This window comes from Caretta caretta, chromosome 1 (assembly GCF_965140235.1).
Source record: "Caretta caretta isolate rCarCar2 chromosome 1, rCarCar1.hap1, whole genome shotgun sequence".
Classification (NCBI taxonomy): Eukaryota; Metazoa; Chordata; order Testudines; family Cheloniidae; genus Caretta; species Caretta caretta.
Window position 1 is genome coordinate 343,613,338 of NC_134206.1, and position 25,799 is coordinate 343,639,136.

A 25,799-nucleotide genomic window follows, 5' to 3' on the forward strand; every position below is an offset into this window, starting at 1 on the left:
TACTAAAAATAACCGTTACGAAATCTTAACCTTAGCCGTCACTGATGCTTCAGAGGAAGGCGGTCTGCTGCTAATGAAGCAAACCGGCAGTCACAAACTTTGCAGGAGCCTTATGTACATCAGTGTATGTTTGCCCGTCCATGAGACCCTTTCAGTTCCCTGCCAAGGGCAAAGCTGCACTGCCGTAATGTGATAGCGACATTACACTTGTCAGTCGAACACGATATTATAACATTAGTTTCCCTCCTCGACACTTCGAACATCTCGCCTTGCAAACAACAAATGTTTGCCCTGGCGTGGTCTTGTTTGCTTCACTTCCAAAGTCCCAGTTGCTGTTCAGCCTGCTTTGCTTTCTCTTTGTTTGTGCCAATGTAGTGAGCGGTCTCCTGGGAGTCCTGGCTAAGCAGAATATCTAATAGTAACACATTCAATTAATATTATACCATCAGGTCTGATTTATTTACTGAAATGCTATCTGAAGTGCAGCACTTTCCACAGAGCACTTATTTGTGACAGCATCGGCAAATGTTCCTAAGAGGCACATTATATGGAACAGACGCACATTAAGATGTCAGCTAAGAAAGATCTGTCAGGACACTTCAGTCTTTGCAGTGTAAAACCAGCTCGTGTTTTACCATATGAAACCGTACAACAACCTTGGAGTGAAAACTGAAGCTAAGCAAAGAGAAGGCTGTCTCCTCCGAGAGGAACCCCTGGGCCTTCATTGGGCAGCTACGTCTTGATTTTAAAACCAGTCCTGATGTGTTACACCGTGCCAGTTATTGGAGATTTTATAGGAATAGGGATACTTTATACTTGTAACAAGAGCTGGTCGAAAAGCGTTGTGAGGGTGTGGTTTTTTTTCACAAAAAATGTCCCGCGTGTCCTACACCCTGGATTCTAACTCAGACCATCTTCCCTCATGCAATCTGACTTTCCTAACAGAAGGAATCATCTGTTTTGGGCCATTGCTGAGTCAAGAGAAAGAGCAACAATAAATATTCAGACCATGCCTCACCACTCCCGCTTTGTCACATTGGGTCAGTGTTTTCCCAAAGAGCGGGCCACATCCCCTATGGAGAGCGCAGTGGCCTGCCTCTGTATGGTACGGGGGTTGTGTGCATGGACAGACCTCTCTACAGAGTCTCAGTATTCCCTTCTTTTTTAAATTATTAGCTAACAATTATGGTGGTGAAGAACACTCTCAATTATTATTTGTATTATCATAGCACCTAGAAGCCCTAGTCATGGACCGGGACCCCAGTGTGCTAGGCGTTGTACAAACACAAAACAACACCAATAAAAGGATGGTCTGCCCCAAGAAGTTTACAGCTTACCATCACAGGTGGATGCCAGACAGATGGGGGAGTACCAGGAAACAAAGAGACAATATTGGTAGCAGATAAGCATCGGTCTCAGGACATCAGCAGCTTACCTGTTGTTGAGATTTTCGTAGTCATCACGGCAAAAGGAGAGCTTTGAGAAGGGTTTTGAAAAAGCCTAATGAGTTATTTTTGCAGATGTTTAGAGGGAGAATCTCCCAGGTGTACAGGGCAGCATGGGGAAGAGTACGAAGGTGCTTGCTTGACTTAATAAGTGGGTGATGGTGGCTGGCATCATGGACCAATCAGAGAGGAGCGCTGACAGATTGATAGCGAACGAGAGCTGAGAGAGAGGGTGGCGATAGACTGTGAAAGGCCTTGAAGGTGAAGACAAGCTGCTTACGATTGATGCAATAGAAAAGGGGGAGCATTGGAGGAATACAAAGACGGGGGTGAGAGGGTCAAAGCAATGGGCTGTGAAAATGACCCGGGCAGCAGCATTTTGAAAGGATGTGATCAAGGCGAGATTGCATTTCTCATGGCCAGAGACACTGATGTTGTAATAATTGAGGTGTGAGATAATGAGAGTGTTAGTGAGAGTCTGAGCTGTGTGGCTGGATAGAAAAGGCCATATTGAGAGATGTTATGCAGAAAGAATTGGCAAGATAGTTGGATGTGGCACAAGCATAACTGGTACACCAACGTCAGCCTGAATGTGCAGAGAGCCTGAAACAGTAGCTCTGAGACATGAACTGCCCTAGTCACTCCAAATGGTGTTATCTCCGATAGCAATACTTAAACTTGAAATGTCAACGTTGGTAACTAGTCCACTGTTCACCCGAGCAGGTAAAAAAGGAGAGGAGGTATCATGCTGGGAAGATCTACAGTGGCCTTTAGGGTGAAATTTACTCCTGTGTAGGGGAGCAACACTATGGCTAGGCATCACTTAAGTGACAGAAGGAGATTTATGTGAATTAAAGTGGTGCATAGGCCCTCTGCATGGGGAAGAATTGCATCCTTGGAACAGCTTCTCGGCACTATTTCAGGGCAGTCAGAATTGGGGCAATGCATTTTCACTTTTTTGGGTGACTCCCTTTCCCATCCTGCAGCTACATGTGGAGTTTGCTAGATTTTTTTTTGCCTTAATTTTTATTTTTTGACTGTGACTTTGTGACTGATGTAGTAGCTGAAGTTGTATGCATGATTTATGAGCCAGTATGAATTTAAAATATGCCAGATGCCTCTGACTTGACCAAATCTTATTGCTGCACTGCAAACCTCAGCCCAGAGTGGCCTCTGACTTACCCAAACATGTCTTTGACATGTTTATTGGGAGTCAGTAAATTGAACAAAAGACGTGCATGTAATGTTAAAGGTAGAGACTTTAAAGAAGAAGGATGGTCTTGTGGTGAAGGCATATGCCTGGAGTGCAAAAGATCTGGGGTCCATTTCCAGTCCTGTTACAAATTTCCTGTGTAATCGGACAAATAATTGAATTCCTCTGGGACTCACTTCCCCATATGTAAAATGGGGATGATCATACTTCCTTCAGTCCTCCTACATCGTCTAAGTAGACAATGCAGGTAAGCTGTGGGAGGCCAATGATTGCCCCTTTCTATGTGTCTGTGCGCAACCTGGTACATTAGGATCCTGATCTCATTTGGGGCCTCGAGATGCTACTGTAATATATTTATCTGGCTTTATTCTCCAGAAGTCTAAATAAAATATGGGGGGAAATTATAGACTCAGAGCTTCGTGTTGGGGTTGTCAAAGAAGCCTAAGGGTGTTAGGCACTCAACTCCCATTGAATTTTCCTATCAAAAACCCAGCCTCAAATAGATCCCTGTAACCTCAGAACTAAAAGCTTTTAAAAGATGTTTTGCTGATCTGAATTCTGTAGGGAAATCAATTGGAAAATTGAACTGAGTGATAATCAGTAACTCTGAGGGTGCATTTAATGGGGATATATTTTTAGGAATGGATTGCTTCTTACACAACAGTGATTTTTCAGTATCTCAGATAAGACTGTCTGAAGCTGACAGTCACAACTGTGGGAAGGCAAGAACTGGGAACATGGGATTTGTTTATGCGTAACATTATCACTGGGGTTAATAATGCACATTTTATAAGCTACGTCAATGTCTTTAATGCTGCCGGGACTCACCTTCGTCCTCTCCCACGCAGGAATAAGGCTTGAGCCCGCTCTCTTAGACATCAACACCAATTTTACTGTTGACATCAAGTGGCCAAGGGTCGAGCTGTTAGTGTCCGTAGGGAAGTTAAGATGATACTGCCCTTTATCCACCTGTAACGTGATGTCTCTTGATGGGTTGTTGGCGGGATATTGAACCCAGGACCCCTAGCTCAAACACCATGAGAACCGGCTCTCTTAGCTCAAAGCAGTAGCAGACTCATGAACCTTTATGTGTTCCAGGTACTAGACCAGGGGTGGCTCCGGAGTCACAATCGGCTCTTCAGAAGTTAATATGCAGATCCTTGTATAGGCCCCGACTCTGGGGCTGGAGCTAAAGGTGCCAACTTTCCAAAGTGCTGAGGGGTGCTCACTGCTCAACCCCTGGCTCTGCCACAGGCTCTGCCCCCACTCCACCCCTTCCCATCAGCTCCCCTGAGTTTGCCATGCCCTTGCTCCTCCCCGTCCCCCTCAGAGCCTCCTGCACACCACGAAACAGCTGATCGGGAGGTGCGGGGAGGGAGGGGGAGGCGCTGATCGGCAGGGCTGCCGGTGAGTGGGAGGCACTGGGAGTAGGAGGGAAACTGATGGGGAGCTGCTGACATATTACTGTGGCTCTTTGGCAATGTACGTTGGTAAATTCTGGCTCCTTCTCAGGTTCAGGCTGGGCACCCCTGGACTAGAGGGTAACAGAGCCTTACTGTGTGAGTGTAGGTTATGGTCATATATACTTTGGCATACGTGCAATGTCCAATGTTTGTTTGGCACTCTGTTCCCCTCAAATGGGGGCTGGGTGATTATATATATGTGGTTGAGCCCCCTACAGCCACTGCTTTTAGCTTCTGCAGTAGAGGCTTATGCTTTAAGACTCAAAGATCCCTAGTGATTCCCCACTGCCCACGATGCACCCGAAGGCATGGTGTTACATATGCAAGCTGGAGATCTGTGTGATGAAACCCTGTCTTGCCCATGTGCCTCAGGCATTGTACGAATGCCACTTGGGAGTGTACATTTTAAAAATGTCTGTGTCCAACTGTATTAATCCCGGGGGTGGGGTGCGGAATGATTTAATGAAATAAGGGCACTTGCAAACAGTAGCTTTGTCGTACAATACGTGCCGATTTTATTGTACTGTGCAGTATTGACTACTGTCAGAAGACGGGATACTGGGCTAGATGGATCACTGGTCTGACCCAGTATAGCCGTTCTTATCTAACCTCTGCTCCACTACATGGTGCTAGCCAACATTCATGAGAGGCCTGAATTCTTAGGTCAGATTTCTTGTGGCATGTTGGATAAGGGCTACGAATGGGACATGCATCAGTGCCATGCGAAGATAAAGGAGCTGAGGCAAGTATACTAGAAGGCAAGGGAGGCAAAGCATCGCTCTGGTGCTTGGTGAAGACCTGCCACTTCTATAAGAAGCTAGATGCTATCCTTGGTGGTGGTGACCCCACCTCCACCACTAAGAGCCCCGTGGATACTTCGGCAGGGCTGGAGGCCGTGGCCAGTGGACTCAACCCCAAGGATGAAGTCATAGACAAGGAGGTCAAGTTGGAGGATGATGTGGAGCACACGGCAGAGTTGTCCAGTGGCACGGTGAGTCAAGACCTCTTTTCTACTCCAGAGAGTTCAAGCCAGTCCCAGCAGTCCATCTCTGGCGTCCATGATGCAGGAGAGGAGAGCCGTGGTAAGTGATCTTTTTGAGTTGATGCTGCTCGGTTATATGAGGTAGAGCTGTCCTTTGCTCTGTCTGTTCTAGGAGAGGGTGATGAGATAGAAATGTACAAGACTAGCTGTGTTTGCATGTGCTCCACATTCCCCTGTGCAGCTAGGCAGTGCAGCAGAACAGTGTTAATGCACACTGAGATTTTATGGGAATCCTCAAGGAGTGGAAGTACCCTGGAAGTACTCGCTAATCCTCTGCCAAAGGTTCCTTGCAGAGCTGTTGTTCCTTCCCCCATTGTAGGAAATTTCCCACACCACTTGGCAATCACTTGTGCAGAGACCAAAGCAGTACACAGGCACGCAGCATAGGGACCAGGTTTGAAGCCGCAGGCGTGCAGATGCACCCTTGCATACCCTCAGGAGTCAGATATCAGCTTCAATGACCCCTGCCTGTGGAAAATGGTGGCAGAATTTACAATATCATCCTTAGTCACCTGCAGTAATGTCCTCAAAAACCACCTAGACCCTTTGCCCATCTTGAGCGTGCCCCCCCCCCCGCCCATCCCAGGCTGAACTCACCATGTTTAGGGTGTTTGCCAAGATGTGTGCTTGCCAAGCGATAGTGAGAAAGCAATTAGTCTGTTAAAAGAAGTGTATTTTACTGTAATGATTCAATGCAGTGTGTGAACTAACAATCATGCTTCTGTGTATTGTTTCTTGTGCTTCTGCAGACATGGCCTTTAGGGGAACCCCCCTACACACCGGCAGAGTGCCTCTGCCAGATAAGCAAGCAACCAAGCTGGAGCAAGGAGGACATGTTCAGAGATGTGCTCCAGTCCTCAGAGGCTGAAAAAAGAGAATACAGGGAGTAGAGAGAGACCCTGAAGGAAGAAGTTAAAGTAGAAAGGCAGGACGAAGGGAAAGTGAGGAGCATATTGTAAAGGGCCAGGAGCAGATGATAAAAGTGATGGCAGAATAAAGAGAGATATTGAAGTCCCCAATCTTGCTCCAGGCAGAACACATGCATGCTCCGTGCCTCTGAAGCTGTTTTCCATGCCCTCCCAAATTCCTCTCACACATTCCTTGCAACTTCCCGGAACGGGCTCGGTTCCCCGTTCACTACACACAGCTATGAGAGCCTACATTGCTCTGCACTCTTACCTCCCTTCCCACCAAGCCTTTGGTGTGTGATATTAATTGGTATGTAATAAAAAAAAAATTTCTGAAAGCTAACCAATCTTTATTTGTCTCTTACACATGCTGGTTGCAGATGGTAGTAGTACATAGTGGCAATTTGCTCATTTGCTGACTACAGAACCCAGGCAGGAATCATTACAATTTCTATGCAAGGCAGCAAATTAACAAAGCATGGCAGAGTGCTGTATAGAAAGACACATTACTGGTGCTCATTGTCAGAATGTTGCCTCAAAGCCTCCCTGATTCAAATAGCCCCTTATTTTGCCCCTCTAATAGATACCCCTGGTATCTGGCTGCTCAAATTCAGGAGCCAGGCGATCCGCCTCTGCGCTCCACCCTCAGAGAAAGCTATCCACTATTTCACATATGTTGCCAAGAGTTACAGTACTTCATAGCAGGATGCGATTAATGGCTCTGCGGACTTGCATTACTGCAGCCCCAGCAGTGGACTTCCTGACTCCAAACTGATTTGCAACTGACCGGTAGCTGTCTGGAGTCGCCAGTTTCCACAGAACAATTGCCACCTGCGTCTCCATTTTGGTGTCCTTGCACTGCAGTGCTGGGGCAAGCTCTGCACGCAGTTCCTGGAAGGTGGCTTTCTGCAGCCACGGTTCATCATCCCAGACCTGCATAACAATGCAATCCCACCACTCGGTGCTTGTTTCCTGAGCCCGCAAGCGACGGCCCGCTTTGTTCAGCTGCCCCGTGAACGAGAAGTAATCTGGTGTTGCTTCTTTCCGCAGCAGGTCAGGCAACTCTGATTCCTGTTCAGATTGGGAGCTCGTGGTATACCGCATGACCATCCACAACGTGTTCAAATCAGTGAACACCACAGTACAGAGCAGGGCAGGATCCATCCTTTCAGATAGAGATGGCGGCCCACAGGAAACACGGGCCTTTGAAAAATGCTGCAAAATACAGTTGAAAGCCCATGGAATGCTGGGACGGAAAGAACTGCATCATGGGACATTAAGCCTGCACCCATGATGCACTGCGATTCACTCCACCTCCCCACAACTCCTAGCTGCAGAAGGTGGCGAGTAGCACAGTGGGATAGCTACCCACAGTGCACTGCTTTCACTGTCGATGCTAGAGCACCAACGGTGGACGCGCTTTACCGACAGAAGGAGCATTGTGTGAACACACAAAAGTGGTATAATAACCCCTTTTGTTTACTGTTGGCTTAACTTGCGTTGACAAAACTCTGTAGTGTAGACAAGGCCTAACAGAGACAAGGCTTTCAAAGTGGATTACACGAAACCAGAAAAAATACTCTTATTCGAGAATGAGTGTACACATGGAGCGCTATTCTAAAATAGCGCTAAATTCACACCCTACCTTATTCTGGATTAACTTCCAAGTGTAGGCAAGCCCTAAATGATCTTTATACTGGTCTAAGTGCATCCACGCTAGGGCTTTTACTGGTATAACTATTTTAGTAAAACAGCCCTTATTGGCATAGTTATACCCATGCAATTTACAAGTATAGCCCAAGTCTAAATGTATCAACTTCAGGGGTTTGCATCCATGAAACCTGATCAATTTTTAAATTGATTTGGGTACATGGGTGCAGCTTTTCTAATATAGACCGAGCCTAACAAGTCTGATGAGCTGGTGGTGGCTGCTGCTGATTATTAAAACTTCAAAAGTCTCCTATAAAGTAGCCGCTAACAACTTGGGTCAGATGGGAAATGTACCCCCTGGCTTGGCTACAGTGTCACACTCAGAGTGAACTGCTCTCTTGCTCCCCTGAGTCCAATCCCTCCATCCTTTGCTGCTCTCTGTCTCTCCTCTGTATTGCATGTCTGGATGCTTAATTTTTTCTGTTCTCCATCTCTCTTTGGGGTTGTGATGAACTAGTTCATTTGAATGTCGGGGAAGAAGTCCCTCTGCCGACTCGGACTGGTCACCTGGGTAGTGTCCCTCACATAAATATAGAGGAATTAAGTACTAAAAAGCATTACAGCCAAGTAGCAATGGTTGCTGAATTGGTAATATTTGTATGCTCTGAGAGAATAATGGATCTGATCCTGCTCCCACTGAAGTCAATGGGAGTTTTGCAATTGATTTCAACAGGAGCAGGACTGGATCCTAAATTCCACTAATATACCTAGCTCATCAAGCGCTTTTATCAGTATATCTCAAAGGCCCAGATCCTCAAAGGAATTTAGGTATCTAATTTCCATTGAAATCAATTGGAGTTAGGCCCTTAAACATCTTGGAGGATCTGGGCCAAAGTGCTTTACAAAGCAGGTCAGTATCATTATCCCCTTTTTACAGACGGGAAAACTGAGGCACAGCAAAGTAAAGTGACTTGCCAAAGGTCATGTAGAGGGCCAGTTGCCAAGCCAGGAAGAGAACCCTTGGTTCCTGAATCCTAGTCCATTACTCTATCCACTAGGTAAGGCTGTCTCTTCTGGTAGAGACTGTTTCAGAATAGTGAAAAGGATTTTTACTACAAAAGGACGTTTTTTTTTTCTTGACTGGGGAGGTACAATGTCTTAAAATGCTGCCCACAACACATCTACTTGTCAGGTCAAACCAATCCAAACATACTGAGAAATCAGCTTTGTTTTCAAAAGCTTTCTCAAGAAATTTGTTCTTTATTTTTTAACCCAACAGCTTTTCTAGAGGGACAGAACCCTAATAAAGAAACTATTTATATGTCCTCCCTTTTGATCCCTTGGACTGGGAGAGTTTATCAGTTCTGAGCTCATTACAGCCTTAAATATGTTACCTATTACATTTAATGGCATATTGCGGGCTCATCTACTAGTAACTCATAAGCATTCTTATTAAAAGTGCTTAGCAACCTGGCGCTGAAGCAACACAAATGTCAGCTTCCTCAAATGAAAATAAAAATCAATTATGCTTTTAAGGGCAGAGAGAGATTAAGCTGCATATAATGCACATTTACGGTATTGTGGAAACCAAAGCCTTTAGGTGCGGTTAGCGGCATTTCATTCTTAATCTTCCTCCTTAATACAGCAGGAGCCATTAAAACAATGAAAAGTAAATCCACATGCCTGTTTCACCGTCTCCTTTAGACAGATTCCTTCAACTGCTTTATTGTATATTTTTTTTAGCAGATCAAAAGAATTAATTATAGGCACCCAGAGTATTATTATTATTTGGGGACGAGGGAAGAGGGGCCAGTCTTGTTGGAAGAGTTATATTTTGCAGCAAGCTAAGGGTAAGGAGAGAAATGGAAAAGAAGAATTAATTTTCAAGGATCTCATTAAATGGGTGTTGGAGGATTGAACTTTCCCCTCCAGATTTTTGACCAGATCATTGCAAAGAACAAAGAGAGACTGCCCCAGAGAACCAGCTCCAGGAAGTATAACTCTTCCAACAAGACTGGCCCCTCTTCCCTCAAACAGTGTGGTTCAATGCACACTGGGACCATGCTTTCAGAATTTAGTCCGTGCTGTGAGAATACTTACAGTGCAATGCACCAACGCATAGACATCCCACACAACGCCTATTATTTGTATTGCACAAGTGCCTAGAGGCCGAGGTCAGGGCCTTTTTGCGCTAGGTGCTGTACAACGTATAATAAGACACCATCCCTGCCCTGACTCACTTATAATCCAAATAGACATGACAGATGAAGGGGAAAAGGAGAGGTGAAGTGACTTGTCAAACTTCACATAGCAGGTCAGCTAGTTGCACAGGGACTAGAACTATGGATTCCTGGGCCTTGGGCTAGTGTTCTAGCTATTAGATAACACTGCTTTCTTTTTGTCAGGGTCCTGGAAGAAAACCTAAAACCATCACTGATAAACTTAGCAGGTGACACCAAAACTGGGGCCGTGGTAAATAACGAAGAGAACAGGCCACTGATTCAGAGCAATCTGAATTGCTTAGTAAACTAGGCACAAGCCAATGGTATGTGTTTTAATACTGCTAAGTGTACATGTATGCATCTAGCGACAAAGAATGTAGGCCATACGTACCAGGTGGTGGACTTTATCATGGGAAGCAATGACTCAGAAAAATATTTTGCAGTCATAGTGGATAATCAGTTGAACGTGAGCTCCCAATGTGATGTTGTGGCTCAAAGAGATAATGCAACTTGAGGAATCTCTAGGAGAAGCAGAGAACTTATTTTACCTCTGTATTTGGAATTGGCTGCTGGAATACTACATCCAGTTCTGGTTCCCACAATTCAAGAAGGTCTTGATATATTGTTGAGGGTTCACTGAAGAGCCATGAGAATGATTGAAGGATTAGAAAATATGCCTTATATTGACAGACTCCAGGAGCTTCTTTTATTTAGCTTAACAAAGAGAAGGTTAGGGGGTGATCTGATCAGTCTAAAAGTACCTACATGGGGAACAAATATTTGATAACAAGTTCTTCAGTATAACAAATGACTGGAAGTTGACGCTATACGAATTCAGTTTGGAAAGGAGGTGTACATGTTTAATAGTGAGGGTGATTAACCATTGAAGCAATTTACCAAGGGTCAAGATTGGTTGTTTGTCTAGCAGATCTTCTCTAGGAATTATTTTGGGGAAGTTCTCTGGCCTGTGTTCTACGGGAGGTCAGAATAGCTGATCACATTGGTCCCTTCTGGCCATTGGCTGGGTGAATATCTGGGTTCAATTCTTGGCAGACAGCTTCCTGTGTGACCTCAGCCAGGTGTGCTTATCTCTCCGTGCCTTAGTCTCCCCCTCTGTAAAACAAGGATAAGCCTCCCCTTCCTAGCAGGGGATAAAGGTGAGGATAAAGCTATCAGGATCCGAGAAGCACTTAGATGTTACAAAGATAAGTGCCATAGAGAAGCCTATAAATAATAAAAATAAATAAAAAGCCAGTTAATAAGTGGTGCAAATGGGCTTACCAAGCCTTCTGTACCAGATGAATTTCTTCCTTAGTGCAGACATGATCAATAAAAGTAATAAATATGAACCTCAGTATTGAGTCTCAGTGCCTTGGTTTATATTAAATAATACGTACCCCTCTTTCATTTACTGCTGATGTAAAGGAGCTGTTTGGATTCTGGACCAGCCCTTCTAAGGATTCTTGGGCTGTAAAGACTGAGAGGAGACATGATAACAGTTTTCAACTACATAAAAGGTTGTTACAAGGAGGGAGAAAAATTGTTTTTGTTAACCTCTGAGGATAGGGCAAGAAGCAATGAGCTTATACTGCAGCAAGGGAGGTTGAGGTTGGACACTAGGAAAAACTTTCTAACTGTCAGAGTGGTTAAGCCCTGGAATAAATTGCCTAGGAAGGTTGTGGAATCTCCATCATTGAAGATTTTTAAGAGCAGGTTAGACAAACACCTGTCAGGGATGGTCTAGATAATATTTAGTCCTGCCATGAGTGCAGGGGACTGGACTAGATGACCTCTCAAGGTCCCTTCCAGTCCTATGATTCTATGTGTGATATAATAACCAACATTTTCAAACCAGGAATCCTGAAGGTCGTCTTCTAGTAGAGCTGGGAGAATTTTTTTTTGGCCTAAACCCTTTATTTTTTTCTTTTCAATGTGCAAATTTTTTTGAAAAACTTCATTTTTGGATCAACCAGAAACTTTTTTTTTTTAAACTTTTTGGAATTGCCAGCAAACTGAAAAATCAGTCATTGCACAGCTCTACTCCTAAATCCATATTTAGACAAATAATGGCTTGTCTACACTTGAAAGTTAATTCAGATTAAGGCAGGGTGTGAATTTAAAGCACAGTAGCTATTCCTGAATAATGCTAGTATGTTTGGACACTCTTATTACAGATGAAAAATGCCTTGTTCCTGTTTAGCTTAATCCATTTTAGAACAGGGCACTCTTATTCTCGAATAAGAGTGTTTATCTATGGAGATTTTCAAGAATAATTATTCTGAAATTCTCCATGTGTAGACAAGCCCTTAGTGTCCTGATTTTCTGAGGTGAGGCGTGTCTGCCATTCCATGTAGTGATATGTTTACTTGCTGTTATATTATGGCTCTGTGGGGAGTCTCAGACCCGTCACAGTCCTTGTTATACAAGGCAAAGTTGGAAGATGAGCTGTGCAAAATCCTGCCTGATTGCTGAAGCTCTTATTGTTGAACTAACACCTCTTATATAAGAAGGCCTAATTCTATGTACCAGGAAACCCCTGCTGGCTTCTAGAGAGTGACAGTGTAAACACCTCCAGGACTAGAACCTGGAGGTTCTAGGCCACTGATGCTTCTGCGTTGCCAGCAAGATCTCAGATTGGCTTTCTGCTAGCAGACCCTGTCAAGCGAGACAGTGCAGGAAGTACCGCCCAATGGGGCCTGAGTGGCGGCCCCCTGCAGCCCACTGATTGGCCCAGGACAGTATATAAATCAGGAAGCCATTACAGAGAGCTGTCTGAGCAATATGCCTGTTTGCTTCTGCTCCAGACCTTGCCTTACTCTGAACCTGACACTCTGGATCCTGACCCCATTTAATCCCTGATGCTGCTACTTGTCTTCTGTCTGTAATCCATGCCTGACCTTGACTTCCTGGTATCCTGACCTGCCTTGACTCCAACTCCTCTACTCACCTCCTGCCTGCAACCTAGTGCCTGACCCTGAGTTCTTGGTATCCTGACCCAGCTCGACTCTGCTGTGTGTCTCCTGACTGCAACTTGGTAACTGACTGCTGCCCTTGGCTTGGCCCTGACAGACAGTCAAAACTGCATAGCATTGGCAGAATCCTCTCTGGCCAATTGATTTGGAGCCTGTGCTGGAAAGAAATGCCCCATGTGGTGCAAGAATACACAGAAATGTAATATGACCTATTACCTGTGGGGCTAATATCTTTGTGAGGGGTGGGAGGAGAATGTATGTCCTTGACCCACCTACTGCCCAGTCCTGTGGCAAGGTCCCCTGCAGGTCTGGAAGAGGGAGGAAACTGTTATGGAGGTAGCTGAGTCTCTTTTCCACATGGATGGAGCACAAAGAGAACCATCTGCACATGGATCTCTGGAACATGATTGGTTCCTAAGTAAGGAATTGGCCTCCTAGGGAATAGAATCTTCATTATAATGATTAATAGTAATCCCTAGCTCTTATATAGCCCTCTTCCACTGTAGATCTCAGTGGTGTACAAGGAAGACCAGTGTGGTTATCCCCATATTACAGATGGGGTGGCAAGAACTGAGGCTCAGTGAAGTGACTTGCTCAAGGTCACCCAGCAGGCCACTGGCAGAGCTGAGAATAGAAATCTGGTTTCCTGAGTTCCAGTCCAGTGTTCTAGCCAGTAAGCAACACTGCCTAAATATTGGACTCTTATTGTGAATGTTATGGACTTTTAAAAATTATATATTGTTACTTATTTTTATAACTTCTTTAGATTATGCCCTAAGCACCTGTCTTCAGAGAAACCCATACTTTGCACACAGTCAGACTGAGCTGACTGAAAATGCTGTGTGACTATGTTTCTCTCCAATAGATGGTGCTGTGAAACTAGCTTTTAAACATCCCGATGTTAACATGCAGAGCACCTAACTTCTCACCATCATTATGGTTACTTTTGGATAATAAAGTTGAATACTATGCCATTTAAAAATCAGTGCCTGGATCTTCAGCAAGGTAAATCAGTGATTTGCACCTGTGGAAGATCTGGCCTTATAGGTACAGGGTAGTGATGTAGGTTGGGATGTAATTCCATGACGGGTGTAAATGATCAGAAAGCCGGTGTGAATGGTAATGTACTTTAGCCTGCACAGCCTTGGCAGTAAGTAGAGGCCTGATTCTCCTCTGCTGTTCACCTATGTTCAGTCATTGACACTTGAGCAATCTGAGCGCAAAGTGGCTGTGATCTGCAACTGTTCTGATTTTAGTTACATTTTTACTCCCACTTTGCACAGAGGGAAACAAGTGGAGGATCATGACAGATGTGGTCAAAACAAGTGTGATTTACAAACCAAGGCCTAAATTATGCTCAGTGATGCTGGCAGAAATCCAGAGTAATTCCCCTGGAGTCAACACAGATGCCGGTCCCAAGGGAGGGAAAGGGCAGGAAAACCAACTCACGAAAGTATGTGTGATCCAGTAGGGATGGGCTGACAGTGTCTTATAAAACATTACTGCGGGGAGCAACTGGCTGTGGGAGATTGGATTGAATGATCTAATAAATCTCTTCCTCCTGATTTCTGTGACGTCTCTTGCTAGTAGCTTTTCCTGCTACAGCCAATTGAATTCTGCCCCTTTGATTGTTCATGCTCATCGACTAATGAACAGGAGTAAGTTACATGCCCTTGCCACTTACAACTTTTTGCTGATGTGACCTGCTGTCTACGTTACAAGTTACATCCTTTGAAAGCAGGCCCAGATTCTATGTAAGGGAGTTACTCCAAGTACAAATTTGGCTCCTTGCAAATAGCTTGGTCCTGATTCTGTAGTCTTACTTGGGCAAAGCTGCAGGAACTGGCCCTTTAAGAATACATCTATAAAAATTATGGGCTAGATTCCGTAATTTACAGCAGCTGGAGGATCTGACAATTTGCTGATGTTTATGTACGTGTATGTATTATATACAAATATAGCCCCCCAGTTCAGCACTGTATTTTTAGCTTGTGCCTAACTTTAAGCATGTGGATTTCAGTGATTGTTCATGTACTTAACAGTGCTTAGGAGAATCGGGGGCCAGGTATATGGGTATATACACCCATATAATACATGACTGATCTGCCCCATCACACTGTTTTCTGGAGTGAGGGGAAGAAAGATAACTTATGAGTGAGTAACTTATAGCCAGGAGTGAGTTTTCTTGACCTCTTCTCCAGAGTGGAGATTAATGTCATAGAGAATCAGCCATTATGTATTATTTTCTGTACATAGGGGATATATATTTTTTTTCCTTCTGCTTTCCTCCAAAAATGAAACTGTTGAAAGTGACAGCATGGGAAATTGGAATGTGTGGTAATCGAAGATAACGGGCAGTGCTAGAGTTTCAGTGACTGGGTGCTACTATCTTGTTGAAGTAAAATAGCCATGATCACACTTGGCTTAGGAACTGATACACACTGAAAGGGACAAAGGGCAGTTAGTTGTCCAACTCTCACTGAAAAGTCAATAGAAACGGGCCACCAAACTCCTCTTTGTACCTTTGAAAATCTCCTCCTCTGTACATATTTGCCTATAAATATTTTATTTAAAATTAATTTGGGACATGAAACATTTATTCCCAATTTGAAACTCAAGGTCAGACATTTGGCCAATATCATATAGGAGGATTTAGCAACATTAGTGGCAGTAAAACAAACATAGCTAAATTTCTTTTGCCCTGAAGATGTATTTCTTAATATAACAATAGTAGTGCTCCCTTCCATTAAATTAGCATCATTGTGATTTTTTTCAGTAGTGGCTAAGCCCATGGCAATGCTAGTTTTATATCTAATTTTTTTTATTGAAGATATTATACGAGCAGCATTCTGCATACCCTGAGTTAGTTTTTTGCATTGAGCCTCTAAAATATTATGAAGCCTTTCAAAAATGACCATTTGAAAGATATCTCCACTAAACCAACTTGAAGACTAGGGGCTAGATCCAAAGCCCATTAAAGTCAATGGGAGCCTTTTCACTGACATCTGTGAACCTGGGACCTGGACCATTTTATCAGTATCTGAATTTAGGAAGACAGTAGCCACTCGGAGAAGTTCAACATGAAAATTTTTTTTAATCTTGTTTTTCTTAACTGGTATTCTTAGCTGCCTTCCAAAGAGCTAAGGTAGATTGTAAATTCTTTGTGACATGGATCATGAATGATTTCCTTTATGTACAGGGCAAAGCACAGCATCAGAACTTACTAGTCAGTAAAACAATAATTAATAAAAGAAGCGAGCAGGACAAGATCGAGATAAATGGTCAGTTTTCAGAATGGAGACAGATAAATAGTGGTGTCCCCCGGGGATCTTTACTGCAACCAGTCCTATTCAACATTCATAAAGGATCTGGAAAAAGGGGTGAACAGTGAGGTGGCAATTTGCAAATGATACAAAACTACTAAAGATAGTTAAGTCCCAGGCAGACTGCGAAGAGCTACAAAAGGATCTCTCAAAACTGGGTGACTGGGCAACAAAATGGCAGATGAAATTCAATGGTGATAAATGCAAAGTAATGCACGTTGGAAAACATAATCCCAACTATACATATAAAATGAAGGGGTCTAAATTAGCTGTTGCCACTCAAGAAAGAGATCTTGGCGTCATCGTGGATAGTTCTCTGAAAACATCCACTCTGTGCAATGGCAGTCAAAAAAGCAAACAGAATGTTGGGAATCATTAAGAAAGGGATAGATAATAAGACAAAATATCATATTGCCTCTATATAAATCCATGGTATGCCCACATCTTGAATACTGTGTGCAGATGTGGTCGCCCCACCTCATAAAAGACATATTGGAATTGGAAAAGGTTCAGAAAAGGGCAACAAAAATGATTAGGGGTATGGAAAAGCTTTCATGTGAGAAGAGATTAATAAGACTGGGACTTTTCAGCTTGAAAAAGAGACGAATAAGGGGGGATATGATAGAGGTCTATAAAGTCATGACTGGTGTGGAGAAAGTAAATAAGGAAGTGTTGTTTATTCCTTCTCATAACACAAGAACTAGGGGCCACCAAATGAAATTAATAGGCACCAGTTTTAAAACAAAGAAAAGGAAGTATTTTTTCACAGAACGCACAGTCAATCTCTGGAACTCCTTGCCAGAGGATGTTGTGGAAGGCCAAGACGATGACGGGATTCAAAAGAGAACTAGATAAATTCATGGAGGATGGGTCCATCAATGGCTATTAGCCAGGATGGGCAGGGATGGTGTCCCGAGCCTCTGTTTGCCAGAAGCTGGGAATAGGCGACAGGGGATGGATCACTTGATAATTACCTGTTCTGTTCATTCCCTCTGGGGCACCTGGCATTGTCCACTGTCGGAAGACAGGATACTGGGCTAGATGGACCTTTGGTCTGACCCAGTATGGCCGTTCTTATGTTCTTGAGAGTAAAGAGGGAGTTCCAAGGAGATTAGAGGCATACATGACCCCTGCAAAGAGGACAAGTGTGCAGTAAAGAAAGTATCAAATAATCCATGTATTACAGAGAGAAACATCTGTTACATCCAAGGTACAAACCATTGCCACTTCCCCAACTTGGAATATTATGGTATTGCCAGAATTCAGCATGTATACTTACATCCTTAAGACTTGGTGTATTCCTATCCATATATGCTTTCTTGCCATCCTTATGCCATTATGTATGCAAATCAGGAAAACTGCAATTGTTGGCTCTTGAATTGATCCAGAAAAGGGGGAGTTCTGTGACCCTTTCCCCCCCCAAATTTCTACCCTTTTTTCAGAATTTTGAAAATCTGAAACGTCAGAAGTCCGACCATCTTGACCAGTTTTATAGCTTCTTGAAAAACAGGGGTGAGGAAATCATGAAAAAATAATTCATACTGTCCTTATTTCTTTATCATTTTAATGTTCTGTTAAAAATTTGAAAAATTTCAGCCACTTTATTCACTCCTGGCATCTACTCCTTGTTTTCACAAATTCTCCCCTCTTGCTTGAGAAAAGAAGGCTGATGGGGGGGGGGGCAACCTGTTACCATACTCAACATATTTGGTGATTGTTGATCAATATTCACTGAAGGTAAGCCAAGATGTGATGGGCTTAATCTCAGCAAGGGAGATCTAGGTTAGATATTAGGACAAACTTTCTAAGGCCAGGGAGAGTTAAGCTTTGGAATAGGTTACTAGGAGCACTTATGGAATCCCGGTCACTTGGAGGTTTTTATGAATAGTTTAGACAAACACCTGCTAGGGACAGTCGAGGCATACTGTGTCCTGTCTCAGGACAGGGAGCTACATTTAATGATATTAATGTACTAATGATAAAGAGATGCATAAGCAGAGTGATGGAATAGCAATATAAACACCTTATATCACTAAATCATCTGGTGTAGATCAGTCCGGCTACAATCTACCCCAGGGAAAGTCACAATCTTCATTATCCTCTGCAAACTTTTTTTTAACATTATGAATAATACAAACGTGTAACGAAGTATCTGGGTGGGCAAGCTCTGTTCTCCATAAACACCTCACACTGTATTAATGACTCCATGAGACGCTGGTGACAAAGCTTTAGGAGTCGTCAGCAGCTAGGCATTCTCATCAAGAAGAGGTGAAATGTGCTGTAGCCAGACGATGGCTAAATTCTTCCGCTTTTCAAGACAAATGCAGCCAACTGCAGTTGAAGTGGGAGAGAGCCGAAAGTTGGGCGTGAAGTCCAGGGCTAACGAGTTGCGTCCGTGAAGCAGAAAAACACCAGATTTAGAAGGGAGGGGGACCCAGCCCAGGGTGTGGTCACGAGTGAGTTTAGGTAATTTACAAATAGGATCCTTTCTGTCAAAAACCCGATCGTTACAGCCCGGAAGCAGCTGGCGTTGTTTTGTTGACAGAGCCGTTCTAATTTGGGAGTGAAAACAGTTTGCTGAGCGAGGTATCGGCTTCCCCCACCCCTGGGATCTGTGTATTAAATTCTTGTGCGGATGCGGAAGGCTCAGACGTAACCTTTGCCTTTTCCTCGGCGTGTGCAGCGCCGGATTCTCTAGGGCGGGGGAAGCAGGGGGCTTCTGCTGGTGACTTGTTGAATGTCCAAGGACAACCATCTATCTCTCCCTCTGACTACTCTCGCCGAGGAGCTGGGTGCCTGCGAAACGATGTCCCTCCAGCCGGCAGGCTTGCTCATCCCCTCCTCGGGAACGTGGTCACCGGAGTGAGGGGCTGACCGCAGCCAGGGGACCAGCTCTCTCCTGGCTGATGGGATAGGGTGAGGGGGGTCTCGCTTCCCCTTTGACCACCACGCCTCTCCCCACACGAAGCAAACCACCGCTTCGGTTCATGTTGTGACCCCCTCCAGGACCCCACTCAAGATAAATCGCAGGTTCCCACTGCGCCCGCCACTGCCCACCGCCCTCCTCCAGACTAGACCGCATGGTGCAGGGCTGGGAAAGCCCAGCCAGGGGGACAAGCGACCACGCAGCTTGGCTTCCTTGGAAGAGTCCGGATGATCCGGCCAACCCCCAAAGCGGCCCCACCGCTGTCGCTCCAGAAGCATTGCCGATTCTTTCCCTACCCACCTCCTGGTACACCAAGAAGAATCCGAATCAAATGACCCGGGCCGAGAGGCGCCCGTGCCGTTCAGACACTGTGCGCGGCTTGTCATTCCACCCCCACTTTGGGGGGAAGCAGAATTTGCTAGTAGCCTCCCCACCCCAAAACCCTCTCCCTAAATCCTGCCCTGGGAGCCCCGCTCCCCTTTTAACGCAAGGTTTAATTCCCGCTCGCTGTGATGGACGCAGCTGTAAACCCGCCACGGGGAAAGCACCGGGGTCACTCCTGGTTGCAACAAAATGTGCCCCAAGGCAAAGGACTGAAAGTTGCGTGCGCGCGGAGAGGGGGCTGGCCCGTGCCTGTCGCCCTCTCTAACGCAGCTCTCCGGACGCATAGCGTGCTGTTTTTGCAACGGATAATACATAGGATCATGGCAAAGCCAGGGAGACACGTGGCCGCGCGGCGATCTGATTAAATTCCCTTTTATCCATGCAGCTGGGCACGCATCTATCCTCTATCTCGGTGCACATTTCATTGCAAGGAATAATGGAGCTAGCAATCCTAAAATAAAGGGGCGCGGAGGGGAAAGAAGCGGGAGGGTAATACAGATCTACTTAATTTGCTGTCTTGACAGTGCCCAACATAAAACCCACCCTGTGCGGCACAGCCCACTTCAGTGGCAGACGAGTGTGTAATAATCTAAACTAAACGGGACACCTCGGGGGGGAAGGATGCAGCAGAAGCTAGTTTCTTCACTTGTCAATTGCCCCTCCTGTAGAGTTTCTCTGAGCCTAGCCCCCTCCCCTGCTAATTAAACTTCTTGCACACCACGATTTGCAATCATTGGGGGGTGGAGGGGGGATTGCAACCAACTATAATTGGCAAAGAAAATCTTGCAACGGCTGGAAAAGGTCATTGAAGGAGTTGGCTGCAAAAATATAATCTAAAAAGAGTGGCAGGCATGCGCAGTGTGAGGATGCCATATTGGAATGAGTCTGTAGTAAGTGAGAGAGAGACTGATCGCCTCTTCTGAACTGAGCTGAAGGGTCTTTGCCATTTTAGACACTGGAGGGAAAAAAACTTCACCCAGGTAAGACAGCGCGCCAGGCGTGTTTCCTTAAGTGGCCGAAGCCTTGATCTGACCGGGGCGACCGTGTTTTCGCCGCTGGGGTGGACAGGGGAGCTTTTTTTCTTTTCTTTCAAGGTTTATTAAAAGGCGGAGGGGAGGGGAAAAAATAAAGCTTGGACAGAGGGTGGGGAAAAAAAACGCAATCTGGCGTGTTTTTCTTAAAAATGCCAGGGAGCAAGTTGTTGCAAAGTGGTTGGCTGTGCGTGTCTCTGGCAGTCTCAGATCTAGAGCCTGGATTCTAGATACCTGCACTCTGGGTGGCTTTTTTTTTTTTTTTTTGCTTTTTTTTTTTTAATAGTGTGATTGCCTTTCTTTTGCAGTGCATTTGAGAGTTGTCGTGGGCAGGGTTTGCAATGCATGTGCCATTCATCGCATGTCGGGTTTTTTTTGTGTGTGTGTGTGTGGGGGGAGGTTGCGGGTGGATTTTTTTTTTCTTTTGGAGCGTGCCACATTTTAGATGCATGCATACCCTCTCTCTCTTTTTAAAGTAATATCCTGTCATTTGGTGCTTTCCTGACATAAGCTCATGTGACCTTCTTTCGAATTTACTAGACTGCTGTATTTCTTGAGAGAGTTATTGTGTGTGAGTGTGTGTGTGTTTAAATCGGCAGAGCATATAAAACGTGTGTGTTTTAAAAATCTTGAAAGAGGATGAGATGCCCAATTTCCCAGCCCTGATCCGTACACATTTTTTTTTTCTATAGAGCGAGAGAACTGCGGTAAATGAATATTTATAAAGCTTGTCAGTTTCAACATGGCGGGTTAAGGTGCCTTTAAAAACTGAAAATAAACATTTTGAGACTGGGGGAGGGAGTGTAACTTGGGGCGCTACGTGTTGGCTTCAACTCTGCTTTGTTGCCCAGGGAGGTGCGGCAACGAACTACCTGGGGAATGGAAGAGTGGGGATCATGCCCCAGGGTTTTCGACTGGCAGACTTATTGGTGGGTAAAGTACATCACACAAGGCAGAGCAACCAAAGTGTGTGTGTGTGTGTGTGAGAGAGAGAGCGCTCGGGAGAAACCATCAAAAGGGGACCTGGACTCTGGCACCAAACGAGGCTGCTTTAAATGCCCAAACCGGCAGACAGGCTATGAAAGATAAATGCGGAGAGACACAGCAATAATTTATTTTACATTGAAACGAGGCGAGCCCAAGGAGGAGACCTTCTTTCGGAGCTCCTGGCAATCTCCGCTGCCAAGCCTTGGCTGGTGCAGTGAACCGGGGATGTGGGGTTCCCCCCTCCCCTGTTGTTTTTGTTTAAAAAATAAAAATAGAGGGTGCAAAAGCTCTATACCACTAGCTGCGTGCAGATGTGTGCTGCAAAACAGGCCGTTTAATCCTTTTATCATCAGAGGACCCGAGGCACGTTGCAATAAAAATTCTCTTTGCTAGGGAGCCTTTAAAAAGCAAGGATCAAAGCGCGAACCTGTCGTCTGCAGAGCATGCAAAGCGGAGACATCGGAGGGGGGCAGAGCAGTGGTTTGGAGGAAGGAGTGCGTACTCTTTCCTGGTTCCGAATTTGAAGTGCATTTCCACGAGGGCAGGGGGAGTGGAGGAGGCAGGCTGGTTGAAACACCAGAGAAACTTCCTTGTTTCAGTTCAGGCAACGTTTCTGGGTTGCTGTTGTTCCGATGTTCAACTTTTGCCCCCCTCCCCGGGCCACCCCTCTGCGGCGTGTTGAGGCCACTGGGGGGGGGGGGGGGAAGGAAAGCAGAACCCAAGTGACCCCCTCCCCCTGGCCTCTTGGACACTAGTGAGGGGGGATCATCTTTTTAAGCGAGGGGAAAAGGGGGGGGGGCGCTTTACAAACCGCGATGCTTGCTAGCAGGAGAGCCCCCGTGATTAATGGGAGACGGTGTCTTCTGTGTTGCGACGCCAACAGAGGTCGCCTTTTGCAAACCACTGCTCCCCCCCCCCCACCCCCCCAGGCCACACAACTTTTGCTGCCGAGCGCTTCGGCTCCCGGAGGTGGGGACGGGGGCCAACTCCAGTGGCTTGGCGTCGCGGGCTGTTGTCGGATGAAACCGCTGCTGGACCAAGGGGGCACGCTGGAGGCGCCGCGTGAACGAATCCCCTCCGGTTTGTGGAAAGGGGTCGGAGGCCGGGACAAGCCCCCAGCCCGGCCCCGATGCGGCGGCTTTGGAGATCTGTCCTTCCCGATCCGCTTCGCCTCCGTGTGGCGCTCGGGAAGCGCCCGTGAGCGGCGAGCGCTGGCCGCTCCGCAGAAAAGCGACTTCTCCCCTCGACGGCGTCTCCTGGTAGGCGCGCTAAGAGCAAGCAGGGAGGACTGCCGAGGATCGCAGGACAGTGGGGGGCGGAGGAGGGGGGGGGGGGCGCTTCAGAGAATCCCATGAAAGAATCTAACACCGGCCTAAAATGGCTCTTTCCTTGCAAACTGCGAATTCAGCGGGGACCACCTCCCTTGCACTCACGTGGCTCAGGACACGTTTGAGAATTAACTCGAAGTCCCCGATCTAGAGAAGATCGCAGTCGCGGGGATTTCGAGCGTTGTGTCTGGATTTTGTGCCCTGGGTGCAAGTGTAGCGTGTAAGGAGATTCAGTGATCGCAGCCCCCCTGCGCGTGTGTTTTGTGCAAGACGAGGAAAGGACTCAGAGCCTGGCGGCATTGCAAGCTCCAGACCCTGCCTCCACCGACCGATCTGCCATGCACGCGCAGTCCTCTGTGCAAAATCCATCTCTTTCTGCTGAGGCAATAAAGAAACACATCAAGAGGTTCTTCGTTTAAAGGGACCGCTTTCCCCCAAAGCATTGCATGTTGCTTTATGCTTTGGATGGAGGACGAGCTTTGCCTGGCTGCTCCTTCAGTTCCCTCAGCTAATGGGTTCCCAAGAGAGAAGGGGGGGGGAGATCTCGGAAGTATTTCTTGGGACTGTAAGAGCCTCAGACATTCTTCCTGGCATGGATAAGCTCTGAACTGGGATGCTGGGGAGAGGGAGGGAGGGAATTGCCTTCAGTGGTAATTGGACTGGAAGAAAAAGTGTAAGACTTTTCTTTGAGAAGATTTTAATTTCTCCTGCAATGCCCTTGCCCTTCATCTGAGCTCTCCTCTCATTCCCTTGGGTTAGAATAAAGGCTCTGATGCCGATTCTCTCTCTGTTGCATTTTGCCTGCTCGCAGCTTTAGGGTCCCCAAGTAGGGGCGGGGAAAAATTCATGCAGGTGCCAGCTTTCTCCTGTTCTAGTGTAGCAGGTGGTAACTGTCAAACACCTTGTCAGTGTATCGTTTTCTTCATCCAGTCCAGGGCTTCTCAGACTTTTGTACTAGTGACCCCTTTCACACAGCAAGCCTCTGAGTGTGACCCCCCCCTACATTAAAAACACTTTTTAAAATATATTTAACACCATTATAAATGCTGGAGGCAAAGCAGGGTTTGGGGTGGAGGCTGACAGTTCGCGACCCCCCCATGTAATAACCTCCTGACCCCCAGTTTGAGAACCCCTGATCTAGTCAAAATGTTGTTTGACAGCCTCGTGAGTTACTTCCTGACAAGTATCTTGCTGAGTGGATAGATACAGAGACACAGGTACCCCTTGTAAAGGTAAAACTTGTTTGGGAGTTTAGCCTGCGTAAGGATGGCAGAATAGAGGGTTTCGCTGTGGTGTGATATGATCTTTGATCCTGTCTACACGAACACACACACACCGCTGACCCCTATGGTGGGTTTGTGTGTGTTCTGTACATAGCCTTTCAGTTTTCTAGCCTCGGATGTGAAGTTTATTTGGTCTGTGTCCATCACGCCCTATTGCCCTTCTGTTCCTCTCCCACCCAAGTCAGTGTCTTGGAGTACACCACCACAAATGTCTGTGTGGAGGTTGTCAGGCTGCAGGTGGTTTCTTGGGAGGTTTACTGCAAAGGGGCACAAACTGAAATACAGAGCCCAGGCAATGGCAGTGTAATGACCCGGGTGGCTCTCGCAAACGTTAATATAAAGGTTTCAGAGTAGCAGCCGTGTTAGTCTGTATTCGCAAAAAGAAAAGGAGGACTTGTGGCACCTGAGAGACTAACCAATTTATTTGAGCATAAGCTTTCGTGCATCCGATGAAGTGAGCTGTAGCTCACAAAAGCTTATGCTGAAATAAATTTGTTAGTCTCTCAGGTGCCACAAGTAATCCTGTTCTTTTTGTTAATATAAAGCTGATCTCTTCTCACCAAAAGGAGGCAGAGCACTGATGCCAACTCCCCTTCAGCAGCAAAGAGGAAAGAGAAATAGATTATAGGGTGACTGTTTTCAAGTACCTGTGGTATAACGTGATGGTTATTAACTGACCCATCTTTACTGAGCAGAAGCTAAGACACAGTGAGCAAACAGAATCAAGTAGCATTTTTATCCTATCTTGGCAATTGTTACCTCTGCATTAGGCAAAGAGAGCTTGAATGTAATAGGGCTAGAGACGGCTTCCCTTTTTCGGTTCAGGGGATGTCTTTGTTGCTGTTGTTTGATTGCTTCACTGTGGTTTGCGTTCTATAGGTGAATGAATTGGGTTGGTGCTCAGAGGAACAGGAATGTAATTAATTATAAGATCAGCGATGCCAAGGGTTGGCTGTCCCTAAGAGTGAGATTTACAGCTTCAAAGAGTGAGATTCAAGGCCAAAGAGTGAGACTTTCCAGGTGGTGTTTTAGGTCATTGCTTGAGACTGAGATTCTCATCTTTGTTCCTTGGTGAGATCCAATAGTCCAGGTTTTTAATCCAACCAGCATTTAATAGTTTGTTTTAAAATGTACACTGCTTAATATTGCATATGAAACTCTTAAATATTCTAATTCATACTAAAGTCTAGGGCATGTGAGAATTCTATATGCAATGCAAATAAGTGGATTTTAATAAAAATGATTATTTTCTAGTTAGAACAAAAACCTGGATGGTTGGAGATCCCTGAGGACCAGAGATAATAACCTCTGGTTGAGGCACACAGTCAGTGGACAGGACAAGAGAAATATTCAAAAGTAAACTTTTTATATAAACCTAACAAAAAAGAAAACTGTTTTATCAATATAACAATATGTTTGGTTTGCATATCATCTTGTCACAGTGATCATCCATTTGAAAAATACAGTACAAATATTTGGTTTGTATTTTGCTCAAATTATATTTACAACAAACAAAAATAAACAGATTCCAAAATAAATAAACGCAAAATATATTAATTAAAATTAAATAATTAAAACAGTACATTAGTGAATGTAAAAATAAATAAAGTAATTACATTTAA

General features: G+C 45.3%; 1 protein-coding gene across 2 annotated transcripts in view; it reads left to right on the forward strand.

Moving 5' to 3' along the window:
* The first annotated feature begins 20,066 nt into the window (after positions 1 to 20,066).
* The window catches only part of SFMBT2 (Scm like with four mbt domains 2), a 192,331-nt gene continuing 186,598 nt past the window's right edge, over positions 20,067 to 25,799 (forward strand). Inside the window, exon 1 of one of the 2 annotated variants that reach the window (XM_048836655.2) lies at positions 20,067 to 20,528. The gene's annotated coding sequence lies outside the window, so the exon portion shown is untranslated. The remainder of the gene's footprint in view (positions 20,529 to 25,799) is intronic. The other variant, XM_048836656.2, reaches the window with a different exon arrangement.